Genomic DNA, 20770 nt, shown 5'->3' on the forward strand with positions numbered 1-20770 from the left:
ACAGGGCCGCTCATGCTGTAAATTAAAGATCCCTTTCTGCAGCTCTGCAGCTTGTGCTCTTTGTGTCGCAAATCTCTCCAGCTGTGTTGTTAATATACCAAGCACTTGGCAAACACTGTACCTAGAAACATATTTCCACTGCTATAGCTGTGTCCATAGCTAACTCGCTGTCACAGCTTGTGTCTATAATCCTGTATGCTCTTTTACCGCTAGCCCAGGATTGTCAAATGCCTGATTGCCTAACATATTCTTTCCTCTGACTGGCACTACAACAAATAGCTAAGCACATTTTTTTTTTTTTTTTTTTTTTTTTTTGCTTTTGGTCTGCACAATCTACACACTTCTTGTTCCTGTTGTCTGGCCACTATATCTCCTGCAGTCCCTGGCATCTGTAATATCGGACCATAGCTAATAGTTGATTTATGTATATGGTGCCAATATCCTGTACTCCTGTTTGTTCTCATACATCAGCCCCAGATTCACAAGAGCTGCCCCAATTCTTTTTTTCACTTCAGAGGGAGGGCTCTGACCACTGCTTCCACCTTGAGCAGTGAAATAACTTTCCTGCTATTGGCAGTAAAGTTGGAAGCTTGATTACTTCCCCTCAGCACTGAAGTCTTATCTCTTCTGGTGTTGCACCTCTGTCATTGCCTTTTTGATTTCTGTCAGTACTTTTGGTGCCATGAGAGATGAATAAAATCAGTTAGAACAGCCTTGTTAGACAGAGTAGTAGAAACTCTGTGCTTAACTTTTATTCAACAGGAATGTGGTCATGTTACAGCATGAAGCTCTTTCAGCATACTGCAACATAACAGGTCACAAGTAAGCAACTTGTTTAGGACTTCAGCTCTTCTCCAAAATAGCAGCACTGAATCTGTCAGTTCAATCCAATCCTTCACTGTCATATCGGATATCACTATTACACATGCAAGTCTAATGCTTGCACAGAGACTGCACAGAGCAGATTTGTACTTGGAATCATAGACTATCAGGGTTGGAAGGGACCTCAGGAGGTCATCTAGTCCAACCCCCTGCTCAAAGCAGGACCAATTCCCAACTAAATCATCCCAGCCAGGGCTTTGTCAAGCCTGACCTTAAAAACCTCTAAGGAAGGAGATTCCACCACCTCCCTAGGTAACCCATTCCAGTGCTTTACCACCCTCCTAGTGAAAAAGTTTTTCCTAATATCCAACCTAAACCTCCCCAACTGCAACTTGAGACCTTTACTCCTTATTCTGTCATCAGGTACCACTGAGAACAGTCTAGATCCATCCTCTGGAACCCCCATTCAGGTAGTTGAAAGCAGCTATCAAATCCCCCCTCATTCTTCTTTTGTGCAGACTAAACAATCCCAGTTCCCTCAGCCTCTCCTCATAAGTCATGTGCTCCAGCTCCCTAATCATTTTTGTTGCTCTCTGCTGGATTCTTTTCAATTTTTCCACATCCTTCTTGTAGTGTGGGGCCCAAAACTGGACACAGTACTCCAGATGAGGTCTCACCAATGTCGAATAGAGGGGAATGATCACGTCCCTCGATCTGCTGGCAATGCCCCTACTTATACAGCCCAAAATGCCATTAGCCTTCTTGGCAACAAGGGCACACTGTTGACTCATATCCAGCGTCTCATCCACTGTAACCCCTAGGTCCTTTTCTGCAGAACTACTTCCTAGCCATTCGGTCCCTAGTCTGTAACAGTGCATGGGATTCTTCCGTCCTAAGTGCAGGACTCTGCACTTGTCCTTGTTGAACCTCATCAGGTTTCTTTTGGCCCAATCCTCTAATTTGTCTAGGTCCCTCTATAGCCTATCCCTACGTTCCAGCATATCTACCACTCCTCCCAGTTTAGTGTCATCTGCAAACTTGCTGAGAGTGCAGTCCACGCCATCCTCCAGATCATTAATGAAGATATTGAACAAAACCAGCCCCAGGACCAACCCGTGGGGCACTCCGCTTGAAACCAGCTGCCAACTAGACATGGAGCCGTTGATCACTACCCATTGAGCCCGACAATCTAGCCAGCTTTCTATCCACCTTTATAGTCCATTCATCCAGCCCATACTTCTTTAACTTGGTGGCAAGAATACTGTGGGAGACCATATCAAAAGCTTTGCTAAAGTCAAGCAATAACACATCCACTGCTTTCCCCTCATCCACAGAGTCAGTTATCTCCTCATAGAAGGCAATTAGGTTAGTCAGGCATGACTTGCCCTTGGTGAATCCATGCTGACTGTTCCTGATCACTTTCCTCTCCTCTAAGTGCTTCAGAATTGATTCCTTGAGGACCTGCTCCATGATTTTTCCAGGGACTGAGGTGAGGCTGACTGGTCTGTAGCTCCCCGGATCCTCCTCCTTCCCTTTTTTAAAGATGAACACTATATTAGCCTTTTTCCAGTCCTCCGGGACCTCCCCCGATCGCCATGAGTTTTCAAAGATAATGGCCAATGGTTCTGCAATCACATCCGCCAACTCCTTTAGCACCCTCGGATGCAGCGCATCTGGCCCCATGGACTTGTGCTCGTCCAGCTTTTCTAAATAGTCCCGAACCACTTCTTTCTCCACAGAGGGCTGGTCACCTTCTCCCCATACTGTGCTGCGCAGTGCAGCAGTCTGGGGGCTGACCCTGTTCGTGAAGACAGAGGCAAAAAAATCATTGAGTACATTAGCTTTTTCCACATCCTCTGTTACTAGGTTGCCTCCATCATTCACTAAGGGGCCCACACTTTCCTTGACTTTCTTCTTGTTGCTAACATACCTGAAGAAACTCTTCTTGTTACTCTTAACATCTCTTGCTAGCTGCAACTCCAACTGTGATTTGGCTTTCCTGATTTCACTCCTGCATGCCTGAGCAATATTTTTATACTCCTCCCTGGTCATTTGTCCAATCTTCCACTTCTTGTAAGCTTCTTTTTTGCATTTAAGGTCAGCAAGGATTTCACTGTTCAGCCAAGCTAGTCGCCTGCCATATTTACTGTTCTTTCTACACATTGGGATGTTTTTTTCCTGCAACCTCAATAAGGATTCTTTAAAATACAGCCAGCTCTCCTGGACTCCTTTCCCCCTCATGTTATTCTCCCAGGGGATCCTACCCACCAGTTCCTTGAGGGAGTCAAAGTCTGCTTTTCTGAAGTCTAGGGTCTGTATTCTGCTGCTCTCCTTTCTTCCTTGTGTCAGGATCCTGAACTCAACCATCTCATGGTCACTGCCTCCCAGGTTCCCATCCACTTTTGCTTCCCCTACTAATTCTTCCCGGTTTGTGAGCAGCAGGTCTAGAAGAGCTCTGCCCCTAGTTGGTTCCTCCAGCACTTGCACCAGGAAATTGTCCCCTACACTTTCCAAAAACTTCCTGGATTGTCTGTGCACCGCTGTATTGCTCTCCCAGCAGATATCAGGGTGATTAAAGTCTCCCATGCGAACTAGGGCCTGAGATCTAGTAACTTCTGCTAGTTGCTGGAAGAAAGTCTTGTCCACCCCATCCCCCTGGTCTGGTGGTCTATAGCAGACTCCCACCACGACATCACCCTTGTTGCTCACACTTCTAAACTTAATCCAGAGACTTTCAGGTTTTTCTGCAGTTTCATACCGGAGCTCTGAGCAGTCATACTCCTCTCTTACGTACAATGCAACTCCCCCACCTTTTCTGCCCTGTCTGTCCTTCCTGAACAGTTTATATCCATCCAGGACAGTACTCCAGTCATGTGAGTTATCCCACCAAGTCTCTGTTATTCCAATGACATCAGAGTTCCTTGACTGTGCCAGGACTTCCAGTTCTCCCTGCTTGTTTCCCAGGCTTCTTGCATTTGTGTATAGGCACTTAAGATAACTCGCTGATTGTCCCGCTTTCTCAGTCTGAGACAGGAGTCCTCCCCTCTTGCACTCTCCTGCTCGTGCTTCCTCCCAGTATCCCATTTCCCCATTTACCTCAGGGCTTTGGTCTCCTCCCACAGTGAACCTAGTTTAAAGCCCTCCTCACTAGGTTAGCCAGCCTGCTTGCGAAGATGCTCTTCCTTCTCTTCGTGAGGTGGAGCCCGTCTCTGCCTAGCACTCCTCCTTCTTGGAACACCATCCCATGGTCGAAGAATCCAAAGACTTCTCTCCGACACCACCTACGTAGCCCTTCGTTGACTTCCAGAATTCAACAGTATCTACCCAGGCCTTTTCCCTGCACAGGGACGATGGACGAGAACACCACTTGTGCCTCAAACTCCTTTATCCTTCTTCCCAGAGCCACGTAGTCTGCAGTGATCCACTCAAGGTCATTCATGGCAGTATCATTGGTGCCCACGTGGAGAAGCAGGAAGGGTTAGCGATCCGAGGGCTTGATGAGTCTTGGCAGTCTCTCCGTCACATCGTGAATCCTAGCTCTTGGCAAGCAGCAGACCTCTTGGTTTTCTCGATCGGAGCGGCAGATAGATGACTCAGTTCCCCTGAGGAGGGAGTCCCCAACCACCACCACTCTCCTCCTTCTCCTGGGAGCGGTGGTCATTGAACCCCCATCCATAGGACAGTGTATCTCATGCCTTCCAATCGGTGGAGTCTCCTTCTGCTCCCTTCCCTCAGATGTATCATCTAGTCCACTCTCTGCATTAGTACCTGTGGAGAGAACATGAAAATGGTTGCTTACCTGTATCTCCATTGCTAGTACGTGGATGCTTCTCTTTCTTCTTCTGGAGGTCACATGCTGCCAAATTTCTTCACCATCCCTCAGTCCCCTCTGCGCAACCTGCTCCAATTCCTCAGAACCTTGTGCCTATAGAAGCATATCCTGATGTCTGTCCAGGAAATCTTCATTTTCTCGTATGCAACGCAGGCTCGATACTTGTTTCTCCAGACCTCGAACCTTCTCTTCCAATATGGAGACCAGCTTGCACTTCTGACAAGGCACCCGTTTCTTAAGGGTAATAGAATTTCCTTACAGGCTGGGTATGTGTCTTTGTGGGCTTTGGGGTAATAGCTCCAACTCAGAGCATTTAAATTGTGTTGTGTTTTAACCCCTTCAAATTCCCCAGAGACTCCTGTAGAGATGAAGCTGGCTAAGATCACATGTTGTCAAGTGTGGTCATAGCATGTAAGATATCTTAACAGAGAGATTGTTTCATGGGCACCTCCCTCCACAATCAGCCCAAGTAGCTTTCCCCTCCTCATTACTATGTGGGCTACCTCTCAGCCTATTCAGTCAAGTAACATCCTTGTGGCAACTACGGCACTTGCTTACAAGAAACAGGTGTGTTTTGATGTCTTTAGTGTGAGCGGTGTTTTGCTGTTTGTGAAGAAGGAAGTAGCCTGGGTTTACTTTTGCTCTGCATTTTATCACCCCCTTCCACATGCACATCCACTGTGTAGCGCTCTCTCTCACCTGGAAGCCAGTAGAAAAGCCAGCATCAAGTGACAAAACAGCTCTCCAAGAGCCACTTCATATAAACTGGTTAGACAGCAAGCAGGAGCCACAGGGAGACCAACATAGTCCAGTTAAAAAAAACGGAAGCATTATAAAAGTTAAGGGAGGCCTGTTTTTATTCATAGGCTAATTTAGATTTCAATTTTATCCTCTGTATCTGGGAAAATCAAGAGGGAAAGGGTTGGGAAGGATTCCTCAAGCACTGCCAGGTGTGGTTACCATGGAAACATACCTGTTACAAGGGGGTCAACAGAAAAGCCTCTACAGCCAGAATATTTTTCCTCATGATTTCCTTATTTTCAATAATAGATGAGAGCCGAAGTGGTGGGGTTGTGGTATGTCATTGTGTGAAAAACTGAAGAGAGATGATACATTCGTTAACTGTTGCTAGTCAAACCATAGCTAAACAGAACTCATCACATGTGAAGGATCATGTGAGGTAACTGACAAAGGGTAGGGACGCATGTGCCCTTGCCCTATACCTCAAACAGCCTCTCTGAAAACCCTTCAGCAGAGATTAGAGTGGTGTAGACAAATAATTGTCTAAAGTGCTCCATTCTCCTCAGCATTAGTCACAGGCCCAAAATCAATGAACTCTCCACAGTGCTGTTGAGATATTCAGCCAAACACTCACTGATGGCATTGCAAAGTATGGCTCTTCAGAAAGATAATGAGTTAGGGTTGGGATGATCACCAATTAGTGAAAAATTATTTGTTGACTTAAAAAAGCTTATTGATTTATTTTTTTCTGCTGCAGAATTGAGGCTCCCTGATCTCCCTGTCTGTTGCAGTGATAAGTAACATACCACTTGCTGGTACTTAGATGATATGATGCAAATGGTCTAGGGAAAGATTTTAAGTTAATTTCTGCCAGTCCACCTCTCTTTTCAATCTGTGCTCAGTGAGACTTGAGAATTCCTTCCCTTTCTCCCCATTAGCAATTGATTCCAAATTTAATTCCTGAAGGGGAGGAGAAAGTAATTCTGCAGTCTCAGTCAGAGAACAAATGTTAATTCAATAACCATGTGAATGTAATTATTGCCTGGAAGGTGATGGAATGGGCCATCCCAGCCCAGCAGCAATAAAACGTTCTTTGCAAAAAGGGTTTATTCCCAGTTTTAAGTGGTCATTCACATAAATAAACACACAGATAGCGTTTTAACACCCCACTACACATGCACCATCTTTTACACAAAAGAAAAGGGGCCCCTTCAGACTACTGCCCAGCACTTTCGCTATTGAATTTGGAGCGCTTCCTGCTCAGACAGACGTTCTCCCTTTCTGACTGCCAGGGAGCCGTTTTTTAAAGAATTCCCATTCTAACTGTGAGCATCTGCTTGGGTTTAATGTCTATCACTAGCCCTGCCTGTCTACCCCACCCCGCCCCAGAGGCAGGCAATTAACTCTTCCTCTGCTGTGGCTCAGACAGGGCACCAGAGAACAGAATGTCAGAAGCCCAGTGAAGTGCAGGGCTGCTCTGGAACCATTTCCCAGAGGGATGAAGTTATTCACACGGCTGATAGAAGGCCCTTAAGAAACCTTCATCTTTGCAGATACAAATTGTTTCTGTAGCTTTAGATTCAGCAAGACAAATACTTTCTGCCACAAACACAATCTCAGTGTTGCACTATTAGCTTCCTAAATGATCACTGGGATGGCAATGCTTAGAAATGTATGAACTGACAGAGGCTAGAATGGGAGGGAGTGAATGCTCAAACTATCTTGAGGCAATAGGAAGCATTAGGGTGCATAAATAACAGGATACACATTAATACTGGGATAATGTTATTATATAAATCAAATTATATGTGCCCTTGCCTGCTCTGCCACAGACTTCCTGTCAGACTATGGGCAAGTCACTTAGCCTCTCTCTGCACCTCAGTTCCCATTTCTAAAATGGGGATAATAATATTTTCCTATTTCACCAAGGTGTTGTGAGGATAACTGCATTAAAGATTGTGAGGAGCTCAGACACTACAGTGATGGGGAACAATTTAAGAACCTTTGATAGATAGCCCCTGAATAGATCTGGTAACTGCCTCAGGACAAAATAAAATACCATAGGCAAAAAAGGACTCCAAAGACTGGTGACAAAAATTATGATAGTCATGGAAAGTTTTATGAGGCAAATGAAAAGATTATTGTTACTTGTCTCTTGTGAGCAGTGACATTACAAAAGTATGCCAAATAAGGAGTATAAAAAGAGTATAAATCCTGTCCTATTTGCCTTCTTATAAGCCAAGAACAAGGGGACTTCTAATGAAATGAAAGGTAACAGATTTAACACTGATGAAAGGAAGTACTTTTTTTAAATGAATGAACTGTGGAAATCCCTGCTGCAGGATTGGAGAGGCTGGTTACTTAGCAAGATTTAGATATTTATATAGCGAATGAGAACATCCAAAGTTACAGCGCATACAGCTTATAAACCTTCATTGTTTCAGGGCATAAGCCCATGACTAATTGATGGCAGTTAGGATGACATTTTCCTTACTGGAAGATTATTCCATTGTGGAGTTTCTTGCACCTTCTTCTAAAACATTTGGTAGTGGCCACTGTTCAAGATAAAATACTGGAATTAGTTGGACCATAGGTCTGATCTGATATAGAAATTCTTATATTCCTATGTAAAATGAGAGACTTGGACAATGTGAATTTCACAAGAGGCTATTGTTTTTCTCCTGAGAAATAATTCCAAGTCTTTAATAAGATAATACAATCAAGAGTAGGGTGTCCAGATAGCAAGTGTGAAAAATCAGGACGGGGTGGGGGATAATAGGCTCCTATATAGGAAAAAGCCCCAAATATCGGGACTGTCCCTATAAAATTGGGACATCTGGTCCCCCTAATCAAGAGTCTGGTGATAATGAGCGTACAATGTCATTTAAAAGACCTATCCTACTTTAGACAACAACTCAATCTTACACATGAGCAGGCAGAGATAGTTACTGTTGTAAATCATATCATATCAACAGCAGGGTGGAAGCGGCAGTGTGAGTACAACAGGTACTTTCCAGAAAGACAAGAAGTCGTTGTAATTAGATTTTTAACTTAAGAATATGGATGGCAAGAAAATCAAGGTATTTAATCAACCATATGTTTTATTGAGTGTTAAAAATCTTTTGACAAAATCATATGCGAAAGATGTCAATTCCATGCTAATCACTTAGTGGTTTAATCACTGGTTTAACAAGAAACCTCAGCAGCAGTTAGAAGGTTTGCACTTTAAACAGAGCATCTGTCAGACAAAGCGTTTGGGGAAGGAAAATCTGAAGCTGTATAAACACTACCATGCTGTGTTTGAGTCAGATGAACTGGACCTGAACTTTACAGGCTAAAGTCAGAACTTGGCAAAAGCAGATTCAGCTCTCCTGGAAGCTTGCTTTTCCAGTGCTGGATCTGGATGCATGAGTTCAAATCTGAAAGACTGGCACTATGAGTCTGTAGTGTCTAGGAATTGGGTAGTATCCCTTTAAATAGTTTGGGACTTTTCTATGACCCATAAGAACCTCAATGCCAACTGGCAAAGGAGTCACTGTTCTATAACAACTCCTATCAGGCCTGATAAACTCACTATACCTAACACACTGCTTTCATAGTATTTATCCATAAAGAATGTCATGTGAGATCTTAAATGAAATCCAGGATCACACTGGTAAGGTATATCATTGTGAAATGTATGTACTAACACTGTGTAAGGAGTTATGTCTACATGCTGGAAAACATGTTTTTAAAGTCTGAATCAAGGCACAGCTGATGAAAAAGTTTCTGCCAAAGGACATATATTCCCAACTACCTCGGTTCACATGTAAATTGAACATTGTAACCCGACATAATGGTCATCCTGACTCTTGACAAACAATGAATTTTGGGGGATAAAAGGGAAAGTAAGGAGACACCCCTTTATCCTTCACCAAGGAAGCATAAGGACAGCATTTTTGGATGCACAAAAGGAGGGATCCCAGCTGCGCTGGTTGGAGATGCTGGGAGATTGCTTTAGGTGAGATAAATTGCTTTAGACTAGGATGTAGCCTTTTAAAGTTAAATTTAATCTCTAGAAAGCGTGTGACGATTTTGTTTTATATGTAACCATTTCTGCATCCATTTTCCTTACTCACTCTTTCTGAATTCTTAGCTTTTGATAATAAACTTGATTGTTTTCACTTTAAATACATCTCCGTACTGTGATGTTACAAAGGAGCTGATCCTGAGCGGTAACATTCAGGCTGTGTATACTATTCCCTTGGGGATCTGGTAACTTCTGTGTGTGTCCAGTGGACAAAGGGATGGAACCTACAAGAAACACTCCGAGGACTTAGGGGTTGGCATGTGCAGGGCCGGCTCTAGGCACCAGCAAAACAAGCAGGTGCTGGGGTGGCACATTTCTAGGGGCGGCACTCTGGCGCCGGCCATCATAGGCACCGACTCCGTGGCATGGAGAAAAAGTGCCCCCGCTACCCCAGCTCGCCTCCACTCCGCCTCTGCCTGCTCCCCTGAGCCGCTGCCACTGCTCTGCTTCTCTCCCCTCCCTCCCAGGCTTGCCGGGCGCAAAGCAAGGCTGGAAGGGAGGAGAAGCCGAGCAGCAGGGCGCTCGGGGGAGGCGGCGGTGGTGGTGCGGAGGTGAGCTGGAGCGGGGAGTGGTTACTCTACCCCCCCCCCGTTACTTACTGCGCCCTCACACCCTAGCTCACCTCCGCTCTGCCTGCTCCCCCGAACGCACAGCTGCTCCGCTTCTCCCCCTCCCTCACCTGAGAGGGAGGGGGGGAGAAGCTGAGCGGCGGCGTGCCCAGGGGAGCAGGCGGAGCGGAAGTGAGCTAGGGTGGGAGGTCGCGGGGGGGGCCCCACAGGAAGCAATGGGGGGGGGGGAAATGCGGCACCCCTGGGGGAGGAGGCAAGGCCGGGGATTTGGGGCAGGGCTGGGGGTGACGGGGGGGCACGAAAAAAGGGGGGGGGGCGGCCAAAATTTTTTTTGCTTGGGGTGGCAAAAATCCTAGAGCCGGCCCTGGGCATGTGCCTATCACTAGCTTGTGCAAAGAGAGAGAGCAAGGTCTCCGGAGACCTAGAAGGCACTGCTTAGCCAGAGAATATTGGCTTCAGGGAGCTGAACTATAGCAGGCACAGACAAGACTGCTTCACACTAAGGGCAGGTAGTGGTGAGGTGCCTCACAACCATGGGACTATCCCATGGGTCTCCCTGTGTTTTATTATGAAAGCCACCAGGGCCATGCCAGAGTAACAGTGTATAGATGTACCTAGGCCTTATATGTTTATTTCTTCATGTGTAAAAAGCAAAGACAGACCCTAAATCTTCATGGAGCAAGCTATCTCATGTGTGTGGTCCATTCCTGACACCTGCTTTCCTTCCCTGAAGAGTGAGCTCTACCAGGTTAGCCTTATTACATGATTCATCTCAATGCCCCGTGCTGCAAATATTTAGTCAGGTTCCAGATTTGACAAAGTTTGTGGATGCAACCCAGCCTTTTCCCTAGACAACACTGGATTTGGCTTTCAGTAATACTGCTCTTGATTCATCTGTCCCCCCTTCCTTTCCCCCCCAAAGTTGTATGGGGTATTAGCAGGTAGTGTGTGCCAAAGTAAGGATAGGTCTAAAAAATAGGGATAAAATACAAAGACTGGAAAGACATTGAGTGGTTATAAAATTTGCAGGCAAAGTGATTTTCACCACAGAAGACAGCCTGCAGACTCATGACAGATTAATCAATGCTATTGTCCAGTTTCTGGCTTCTCAGTAGGTCTATGACCAATTTTCTCCTCAGACATTCTCCTGCACTTGATTGCAATTATATAAGAAAGAAAATGTGTCCCTCTTGTCTTTCCATTGTAGGGAGATACTGAAAAGTTACCACATTAAATAATAATAGTAAGGAAAAGAGAGAGGTGTGAAGCCATCCAATATTTATGCTGGTGGTGGTTATGACTATGTGCATTCCTGTAATCTGTAAATTGAGGCAGAGGTACTTAGTTGTATTACTGTAGCTAGAGGTTATGGCTCCAAGCTACTTTACCTCTTATGCTATATATAGTTTTGCTTTACTGCTCTTTCTGATTCTCTCGCTCTCTTCTCATTTATGATTTATTTCTAGAATTTAATTACACGGTACAAGGCATTAAAGATAACACTGGGGTCTCAGATGTAATTCTAAGGGCCAGTCCCAGAATTGCAACATACCTTACTCAATTGCACGTACATCCCAAGGTGTATAGGCAAGTGATGATTCTATTTTTTGTATATCCAAACACACGGGGAATGAGACTTGTGCTTTTTTTGTATCTTGTCTTTAGTAGCATCACTGAAGTGCAACCACAACTGGATGGAGCTGTTATAGCAGGGGAAGGAGAAATATTTGGCAGGAGAGACTGGTATTTGTGCTCCCCAGGAACATAAGGATTTGAATACACAATCTATTTCTGCATTGCAAAGAGTCTATAGCAAAAGCTTTTTTTATTATGAAAACTTTCTATCAGAGATTAGAATGACAGAGAAATAGAGCCCAATCCTGCTGAGTGTCTCCCGCAAGAGGCTGAGTTGGGGGCAATCAGCGCCTTACCAAAAAAAAAAGCCCTTTGCAGTGTTGCCAACTCACGATTTTATCATAAGTCTCACAATGCTTGGTGCTTTTCTTCTAATTCCAGCAGCTGAGGCTTTAAGAGATTGCATGAGAATCTCAGCTTTCATAAAGACAAAGATTTTCGCTCTCATGGTTGTAGAGAAAAAGCTCCAAGATATAAAGCAAGCATGCCCTAAAGGCCCAGAAACAAGAGGGCACATACTGCCCCCACACACAATTAAAAAGAATAATCTCATGATTTTTAAGCCAATTTCAAAGGAGAGGATGGGTGAGAGTGTGAATCACACCCGCCAGACCTTAGTCTGGTCACTTAGTGCGCTACTGGAAGTTACAGATACTATGGTGATGAGGGCAGAATAAGAATAGAGAGAGAGTAGAATCTCACGATTTTTTGTGGCCTAACTCATGATATCTGAATGTTTTAGAATGGCAATCCAGCTTCGTGATGCAGTTCGTATCGCGGCTCCCATGCAAGGGTTGCACTCTCAACCGAAGGGAGAGCTGGGAGGAATACACAGGTACAAACGCTCAATAAGCTGAACGGAGCATTAGTGCAATAAGGCTGAAAGTCACTTGCAGGTAGTTCCCCAGGTCAAAACCATCTTATCTGTACAAGGCTTTTCTGAAGTGTAACTTGCCCTGAACCTCCCAGGAATTCTCCGAAGGCCTTTCTGCTCAACAGCATAGCCAACAAAGGGTAAAGGTCCCTCAATCATGTTGACAGTGCTATTTGTCATTACACCACAAAGGAAATGTAGAGAGTAGTGAAGATATGAGTCATATTTCCTCTCAGAGTGGCATCTGCAGCATGGAAGCCACATAAAACACTAGACTATCTTCAAAGTCTAAAACAAAGATTTATTGACATGATTAAAACTCCCCCAGTGGTCAAGTTTGGACTGTTTTGGCCATTTTTACCTTTGCCTAGGAACAAAATTCAATTAAATATTGTTTTAACGTGTTTTAAAATCTAAAGGTCACTCTATTCTATATAAACAAACACCAATGCCAAAAACGTGGCCTCATTCTTCCATGCACAAAGATTTTTAAAGCATTTTCCAAACCCCCACCCCCATGTAAATTGAAAGAAAAGTCTACTCAGGCAATTTTAGCTAATAAACCTTTCACATTTTAAATTAGTAATTTTGAAGTTGCGTGAATACACGCAAAGTTCATGTTAATGTTTTCTTACAATGGAATATGTTTCTTTTTCACCCCCTCACAAAGCTCAAGAAACTGGTGAAGGAATTTTGTTCAAACTTTCCAGAAAAAAGTTACATGAGAGCTGAAACAAGGCATAAAATATTTTAGCCCCAAAGAACTTTTTAGGGAGTTGTGAGCAGGAGAAAATGGAGTTAGCATAACAATTTCATTGCAACTTGTTATTGGAGGTGCCAACAAGCTCCTGCTCTAACTAACTAAGGCAAAATACAACATAAAAATAAATCCAGTATAACCAATACCACATAAACCCCAGACAATCAGGGAAAAAATGGAAATGCTCCACTCCCTCCACCCCACCACTCTTCCTTCTGTCACAAACCTACAGTATAATTTAAATTCTAATCCCCTTGGAATGTCTATATCCTCTACCCTATAAAAAGCAGATGAACTCTGACCATAATGAATTAAATTCATCTAAGTTATATACTAGGTATTCATGTGAGGCCAGTTCAGTCATTTCCAGATTCCAGCCTTTAATAACTAGAACATTGACGTTTCCCTCTCAGAATCAATTGCTTTGCACAAGAAAGAGCAATGGCCACCCATTTTTAAGAGATTTTAGTTGCACTCTGAAACATGGAAAAATCATTTAGAAGAGATAGTTGCAGCAAAGGTGGCAATTTATATTCGTAGATTCCATGTATCACATAAACCACCTCAAACCAAGCTCTTAATTTTAGGACATGAGCAAATAATATGGATAAGCTTCCTCCTCATTTATCACATTGCTAAACATACATCACACCTTTAACCCCATTTAAAGCAGATGAAGGAACCCAGCACATCCTATGTACTATTTAAAACTGCATCATCTTCCGTTCTGTCTCCTTTGCTATTTTGTTAGTGAAGTCTAAAAGCCTTAAACAGTGACGGCTATTAAAAATGCAGATTTAATTCATATTACTCAGAGAGTGAGAAGCAGAATTTGGATATGACAGTTCCAGTGATAAGGAGTCGGCTTTGAAACTAAGGGACATTGTCAAGGGCTTTTGCATGAACAGGGCTATGTGGGATTAATTTGGGGTTTTTTCACATCATGGTCTCTCTTTTTAGCTGTTCTTCCCTTTAAGAAAGTATTGGGTTTGAGCCAACTTCCACTGACTTCAATGGGGAAGGATCAGGCTCATGTTTCACACGTTTTCAAATAAAACCAGATCATCCCACAGCCAGAAATCCTTTCCTTATCTAATGCAGCCTCCGAATCTGCTGCTGCTGCCTTGGTTTCCCCTCTTTGGGCTTCCCAATAACTGCACCCAGGCTCTCATATGAGAGAAATAACACCCCTTCTGGTTTGTGAAAACAACAGCGCAGTGCAGATGTCAACTTAAATCAAAACACTTTTTTCTGAGACTCTGCAGTTTTTCAGTCCCATGCTGGGCTCAGCTGTTCCTTCCCAACCCTACTGCCTGTGTTTTCTCAAGCCTCTCTCTCTTACAGTTTCTGCCCCTCACTGCAGGTAACACCAATCAGCCCTTTTCTTTTGTCTGATGCAGAGAGCTATTTCTCCTCTCCTCCCTGCCCCTCACAGGCCCCTCATCTCAGCTGAGCACTCCCTTTTATCTGTCTCAAAGCCCATCATCAGGGGAGGCAGGCAGCTAACAAAGCACAGATGGACTGGGCTGAGCTCAACTCCCGTAAAAAGGCCAATCCACCCTGTGACACCTTCGGACCTCAGTTGGTGCCTTCTCTTCAATCTCTCCTCATCCTGCTTCTTTTTTTTAAGTTCTGCATGTTACCAAAAAGAGGCTTGAGAGGATTCTTGGAAGGGAATTCAGATTTCCATATTATCCTGTATTGTTATTGGTTGGGTTAAACCTTGTTAAAACTGGTAAGTGTAGCAGCCACCCTTCATTTTGGGATAAATGTACAAAATATTAAGGGCCTCAACCCGAAACATAGGCACATGGCATTGGCCAAAATAGAGGCACATGTTAGTCTGCTCAGGAATTTGAATCATGTGGAAGGAAGGTTTTTGCTGGGTATTGTCTGATGGAGGTATGTGTGTCTGTGTATGAGAGAGAAGCAGCAAAAAACGCACCACAGAAGCAAGGAAAAAGCAGCAATGAAGCCCTACCGGTAGATACAGCCTGAACAAACACTGAGTGTGTCATCCTGAGAAAAACCTAGAGAGAGTGCTTTTGGGCTAGGGTTGCCAACAGTCCTTTGTTACAAGGGACATCCCTTACTTTTTCATCTCTGTATAACAAGGTCTAGAGTTGCTGAATGCTACAAAAAGCAGCAAGAAATATCCCTGGCGAATGTAGGTGAGTACTGCTTATTATTAATAATAAACTATAATAATAAACAAAGATATCGGTAGGAGGGGTGGGACGGATGTGCTAAGAAAACAGTCCCCTATCTTTGAAATACAATATTGGCAACCCTGGTTTGGGCCTACTGTTGACTGAAAGAGACTTGGAGCCATGAGCAAAAAAACTGTTTCTTGTTTGATTCCTGGAGTGTTCAGGGGAACAGGACTTTGTGCAGTCTTTGTAAATATACCAAACCGCATCAGAGATAGATGACTCCATCATCAATTTCTCCACTTAACAGAAACAACCTGTAGGGGAATTTAACTCATTTTGAAAGGAAAAGGTGTACATCAAATTCTCCCTGCTGCCATAGAGCCTGATCCAAAGCACATTGAAGTCGATAAAAAGATTCTTGTTAACTTCACATTCATGTTGAGGGCTTAGCCTCACTCCTAAAGAAAGGGGATGTCTGAATCAGACACAACCACGCATCAGAGTTCCATAGTAGGAAGCCCCAGTCTTCCCTGTATTTAGTGAGATGAATCTTTTAAATCTTGGCTGTTTTTTTAAAATCCCATATGAAGTTTGCAATTATATTTTCTAGGTTAATTATAACTTTCTGTTTCAAGGTTACTATACTCTGTTGATTGACAGCAGTGTAGATAGGGTATTGTTTTAAGATTTTGTACAGGACCCAGATGCAATGGCAACAAGAACCTAATACAGCTACATATTTTAAGGGCCAGAACCTGGAGAGAATTTTGTTAAAGACAAGAACCATACCTATCCTTTTTTCCTCTTGCCAAAAATCATTCATACAATCCCATCTCCCCAAGAGGTCCTCTGACACCACTCCATTATACTGAATGCTATCTTCAGTCTAAAACAAAGATTTATTGACATGATTAAAACAATCTTGTGATTTCCCCCCCCCCCCGCTTTTTTTTTCCCGATTGGGAGGAGGTGCCCCATGATTTCTGAGGCTAGCAACACTAAGGATTATCTCCACAGCTGGAGATGGACCAGTGGATAGGGTGGGCCAGTGTTTTGAGGGGGCAATAAGCGTTCTCTCTCTCTCTAGGGTGCATAGCTGGCTAGTTCTTGCTCCCATGGTCAGAGTCTAACTGACCGCTCTATGTGAGATTGGGAAGGAATTTTACCCCAGGTCAAATTGGCAGTGACCTAGCAGGGGGAAGAGAGGAGGGTTTTTTTCCTTCCTCTACAGCACGTGGGTGCAGGTCACTTATTTGAGTATACACCGCTACCTCGATATAACGCGACCCGATATAACATGAATTCGGATATAACGCAGTAAAGCAGTGCTCCGGGGGAGGCGGGGCTGCGCGCTCTGGTGGATCAAAGCAAGTTCAATATATCGTGGTTTCACCTATAACGCGGTAAGATTTTTTGGCTCCCAAGGACAGCGTTATATCGAGGTAGAGGTGTATTTCACTTAATCGATTCCTTGCCACTTGAGGGGCTTTGGGCACTGTTGCACCTCAGTTCCTCCTATTCTCTGTCTCTGGCACATAATAGTTTTGTCTCCTGTAAGCTGCAATATTTTGATGCAGTTTTGGTTGTTGGGTGGTGTTGGGGCTCTGTGATATACAGGAGGTCAGACTGGATGATGTGGTGGTTCCTTTTGGTAGGGTGACCATATTTTCCCAAAGAGAAAACAGGACACCCCTAGGCTGTCCTGAGCCCTCCGTGCCTCCCGCCCATGCAGGGCTGGGCTGAGGTCCTCCTCCCCCTCAGGGTTGGCCCTAGCCCCCTCACACACACACTTATCCATCCTCAAGATACATGTGTAGGGTAGAAAAGTAAATATCTCATGATACAGAAGAAGAAACTGAGGCAGAGAGAGACTTGCTTAAGACCACAGAGGGAATCAATGATATAGACAAGTTTAGGGTGTAGGAGTTGTTAGCTCACAGTTCTGTGCTCTCACTACTAGGGTCCCTGCCTTCTTTTTAGCATCGGGGCAGATTTAAGGATAAAACCTACTCAGTAAATTAATTGGAAGGATCAGCAATAGAGCCAGGCTGGGGTTTTGGAAGATTATCTATCATAAAATGCCTGATGCAGAAGACGTAGATCCTGGGCTGAGTTTAGCCCCATTTGTACATCTCTTGTGGGTAAGTATGATAAGCTTGCTTGACAGACAAGATAACAGACAATAGAGCTCAAGTAAATAGGCAGCCATCTGCTAGCAACTATAGTAATAAAAGAACATAGAGCATTTAGAAATATTCTTTTCATTTAGGTGTTTCATGTGCTAAATGAGGCTAAGTGCCAATTCTAAATTGCAAATGGTACTCCATCAACCCAGAGGGACTGAGTAAGAGGGCTGGATGGAAAATATGGGTGTGGACCAATATGATCATTCATATAACAGGAATAAATTGCTCCAATCATAAAGACATCCATTTAGTGGTTAGTATTACAGGAATAAATTTTACACTGCTCTTCCAAAATACAGCAATGATAAACAGTTCAGGGGATTTTAGTAAACTATTATTCAATATTTTTATTAACAATTATTTTGTAACATTTAAAATTGTACCTTTAAGTTTTAAGCATATACCACTAGTGATCACATGAACATATCGTCTAATACAGGAACAAATGTATGCTGACACCTTAGTAGTGTATATGAGGTTGTATGGTCTAGTGACTAGAGAAAGGACCTGGGAGTTAAGACTTCTGAGTTCTTATCCTGACCTGGCACTATTTTGCTGTGTAACAGATTGTTTAAAGTATATAGATTCATTATACCTGTGCAAGTCTCTCACCCTCAATGTACCCATCTGTAAAATGGGTGTAATGCCACTTACCTACTTTTCAAGTACATTTTGCAGTTAAATATATTAATGTTTATAAAATGCTTCGGGACACTTAAGTGAACAGCAGAACACAAGCACTAAGTATTATTACTTGTAAGATCCATGTGTTTTCCGTACACTCTCATTCCTTTCATAGGAACATTTTTCTAAAACAACAGCTTTGCAAGTAAGTGGATAATAACCTTACATACATGATAAAAAGTACTGAGAGTATAAACCAGGTTTTATTCTCGGTTATATTACTTCCTGGTTTCCAAACCCAATCTGAATTTGCTGTCAGGGTCATGTTCAGTTTTAGAACCCCCCCTGCTCAGCTCTACTGGAGAAAAGTTGGAAATCACCAGTCATTTCTTTTCCTGCCAAACTTGTCAGCAGCCCAAAATAAACATGCTGCAGCTGGTTGGCAGTACCATGCAACATGCCTTATAGTAAGGGAAATGATAGCAACAGCCTCGCTGATGAGAGATGGTGATAGGGTGGTGATGACTAATAATTAATATGATAGAACAGATGTAGAGGGAGGCTTGTGGTTTGGTTTGGACACCCACCCTTTGCATGGAAAAAGGATGCATGCAGCTGGTATATCAAAGGATACATATTCAATCCAGATTAAGATTTCTTGCAACAAACTCTCATACTCATGTTAAAACCTACGTCACTGCCAAATTTTAGAAGGAAAATCCAGTGTTTTGGGGATTTAATACTGTCAGTTATTAGTATTCTGTGTGTATATAATGGATATACCAAAGTTCCCACTGCTAGTTAGTGGGAGAAAGTCAGATTTCACAGCTATGATGTGACCAAAAGGCAAGATTTCACAGCTGTGAAGTCAGATCCATGAAATATAACTTTTTATACAGACGAACTTTACTGCATTTTATAATCCTTACCCATATATGGAAGTTTTCATCCACAGATCTCTGGGTGCTTTAGCAAGGAAGGGATCATTATTCCTATTTTACAGATTGGGGAAACTGAGGAGTGGAGAGGCGAATTTGTTCTGTGTAATTAATTTCTATTACTAGAAGGGATAAAGATCATGGATTCTTTTCTGTCATTTTATATGATAGTTTATAAAAGTTATAGGTCATTTTCTAAAATCAGTCAATTCACCTCCCTGTCAGGATTGGATTTATCCTTTTCATTTGTTCACTAGTGTTTTATCAAGTCTGGTTGAATAACTGAAGCAAAAGGTATTTCACAACTTCCCTTTGGAGACGTTTCTACCAGAACATGCTATGCACCTACAGAGATCCCATGTTTCTTGCATAGTAACTGCCACATTCTCCTGTACAGGGCCGGCTCTAGGTTTTTGGCAGCCCCAAGCAAAAAAATTTTTGGCTGCCCCCCCCCCCCGCCTTGGGCTCTCTCTCCCCTCCCTGCCCCCCCCGCCCCGGGCTCCCTCTTCCCCCCCCCCCCCGCACCCCCTGCTGCCCCAGCCCTGGGCTCCTCCCCCCACCAGTGATGACTGTGCCTGCTCCCCCCTCACCTCCAGCCGGTCCAGCGCTGGCAGGGTCGGGGTAAGCAGCAGGGCTCCCGGGCCGCGCCTCAGCCCAGGGTCCCACCATCCAGGGCTCCCGCCTCCAGAACCCGAGAGGGCAGAGCTGGGGGACCGCCCCAGCAGGGGGCTGAGGAGCCAGGGCAGGGTAGCCCCAGAGGCAACGCGCCCCGGAGAGCAGGATGCAGGCCCCGCATGACAGCGCCCCGCCCTCTATGGCCCCGCTGCTGCTTCTGGCCGTCATGCCACAGTCCCTGGGCAGCTTGGGCCGCTTCGCCCAGCCCTGGCTGCAGCGCTGGGGGCAGCCGCCCTGCGGCACCTGCAGGCGGCTCCGTGTGCCCCGTGGGGTGTCCCCCAGCCTGAGTGTCCCCCGGTCGAAGCCTGCCCGGCCCAGCCACAAGGTGTGGGCACTGCTCCCCCACGGCGCGAACCGCAGTGCCATCAGGGCGCCCCCCGCGCACTACGCGCTGCTGCTGTCAGGGCCGGCTCTAAGCGTTTGCTGCCGGAAGCACAAAAAAAATGGCCAGAATGCTGCCCTTGAAAATGTGCTGCCCCAAGCATGTGCTTGGTTTGCTGGTGCCTAGAGCCGGCCCTGCTCCTGTAGTCCTCTTGCAAAGGAATCCGGTGCAATCCCACCTTTCCTTTGTAAAGGCCCCACATTGTGTGGAGAGATCTGCCCACATGCTAATACTTCTTTCCTGTAAAAAGCAACAGAGGGTCCTGTGGCACCTTTGAGACTAACAGAAGTACTGGGAGCATAAGCTTTTGTGGGTAAGAACCTCACTTCTTCAGATGCAAGTAATGGAAATCTCCAGAGGCAGGTATATATCAGTGTGGAGTTAACGAGGTTAGTTCAATCAGGGAGGGTGAGGTGCTCTGCTAGCAGTTGAGGTGTGAACACCAAGGGAGGAGAAACTGTTTCTGTAGTTGGATAGCCATTCACAGTCTTTGTTTAATCCTGATCTGAT

The sequence above is a fragment of the Trachemys scripta genome, chromosome 2 (assembly GCF_013100865.1).
Source record: "Trachemys scripta elegans isolate TJP31775 chromosome 2, CAS_Tse_1.0, whole genome shotgun sequence".
Lineage (NCBI taxonomy): Eukaryota > Metazoa > Chordata > Testudines > Emydidae > Trachemys > Trachemys scripta.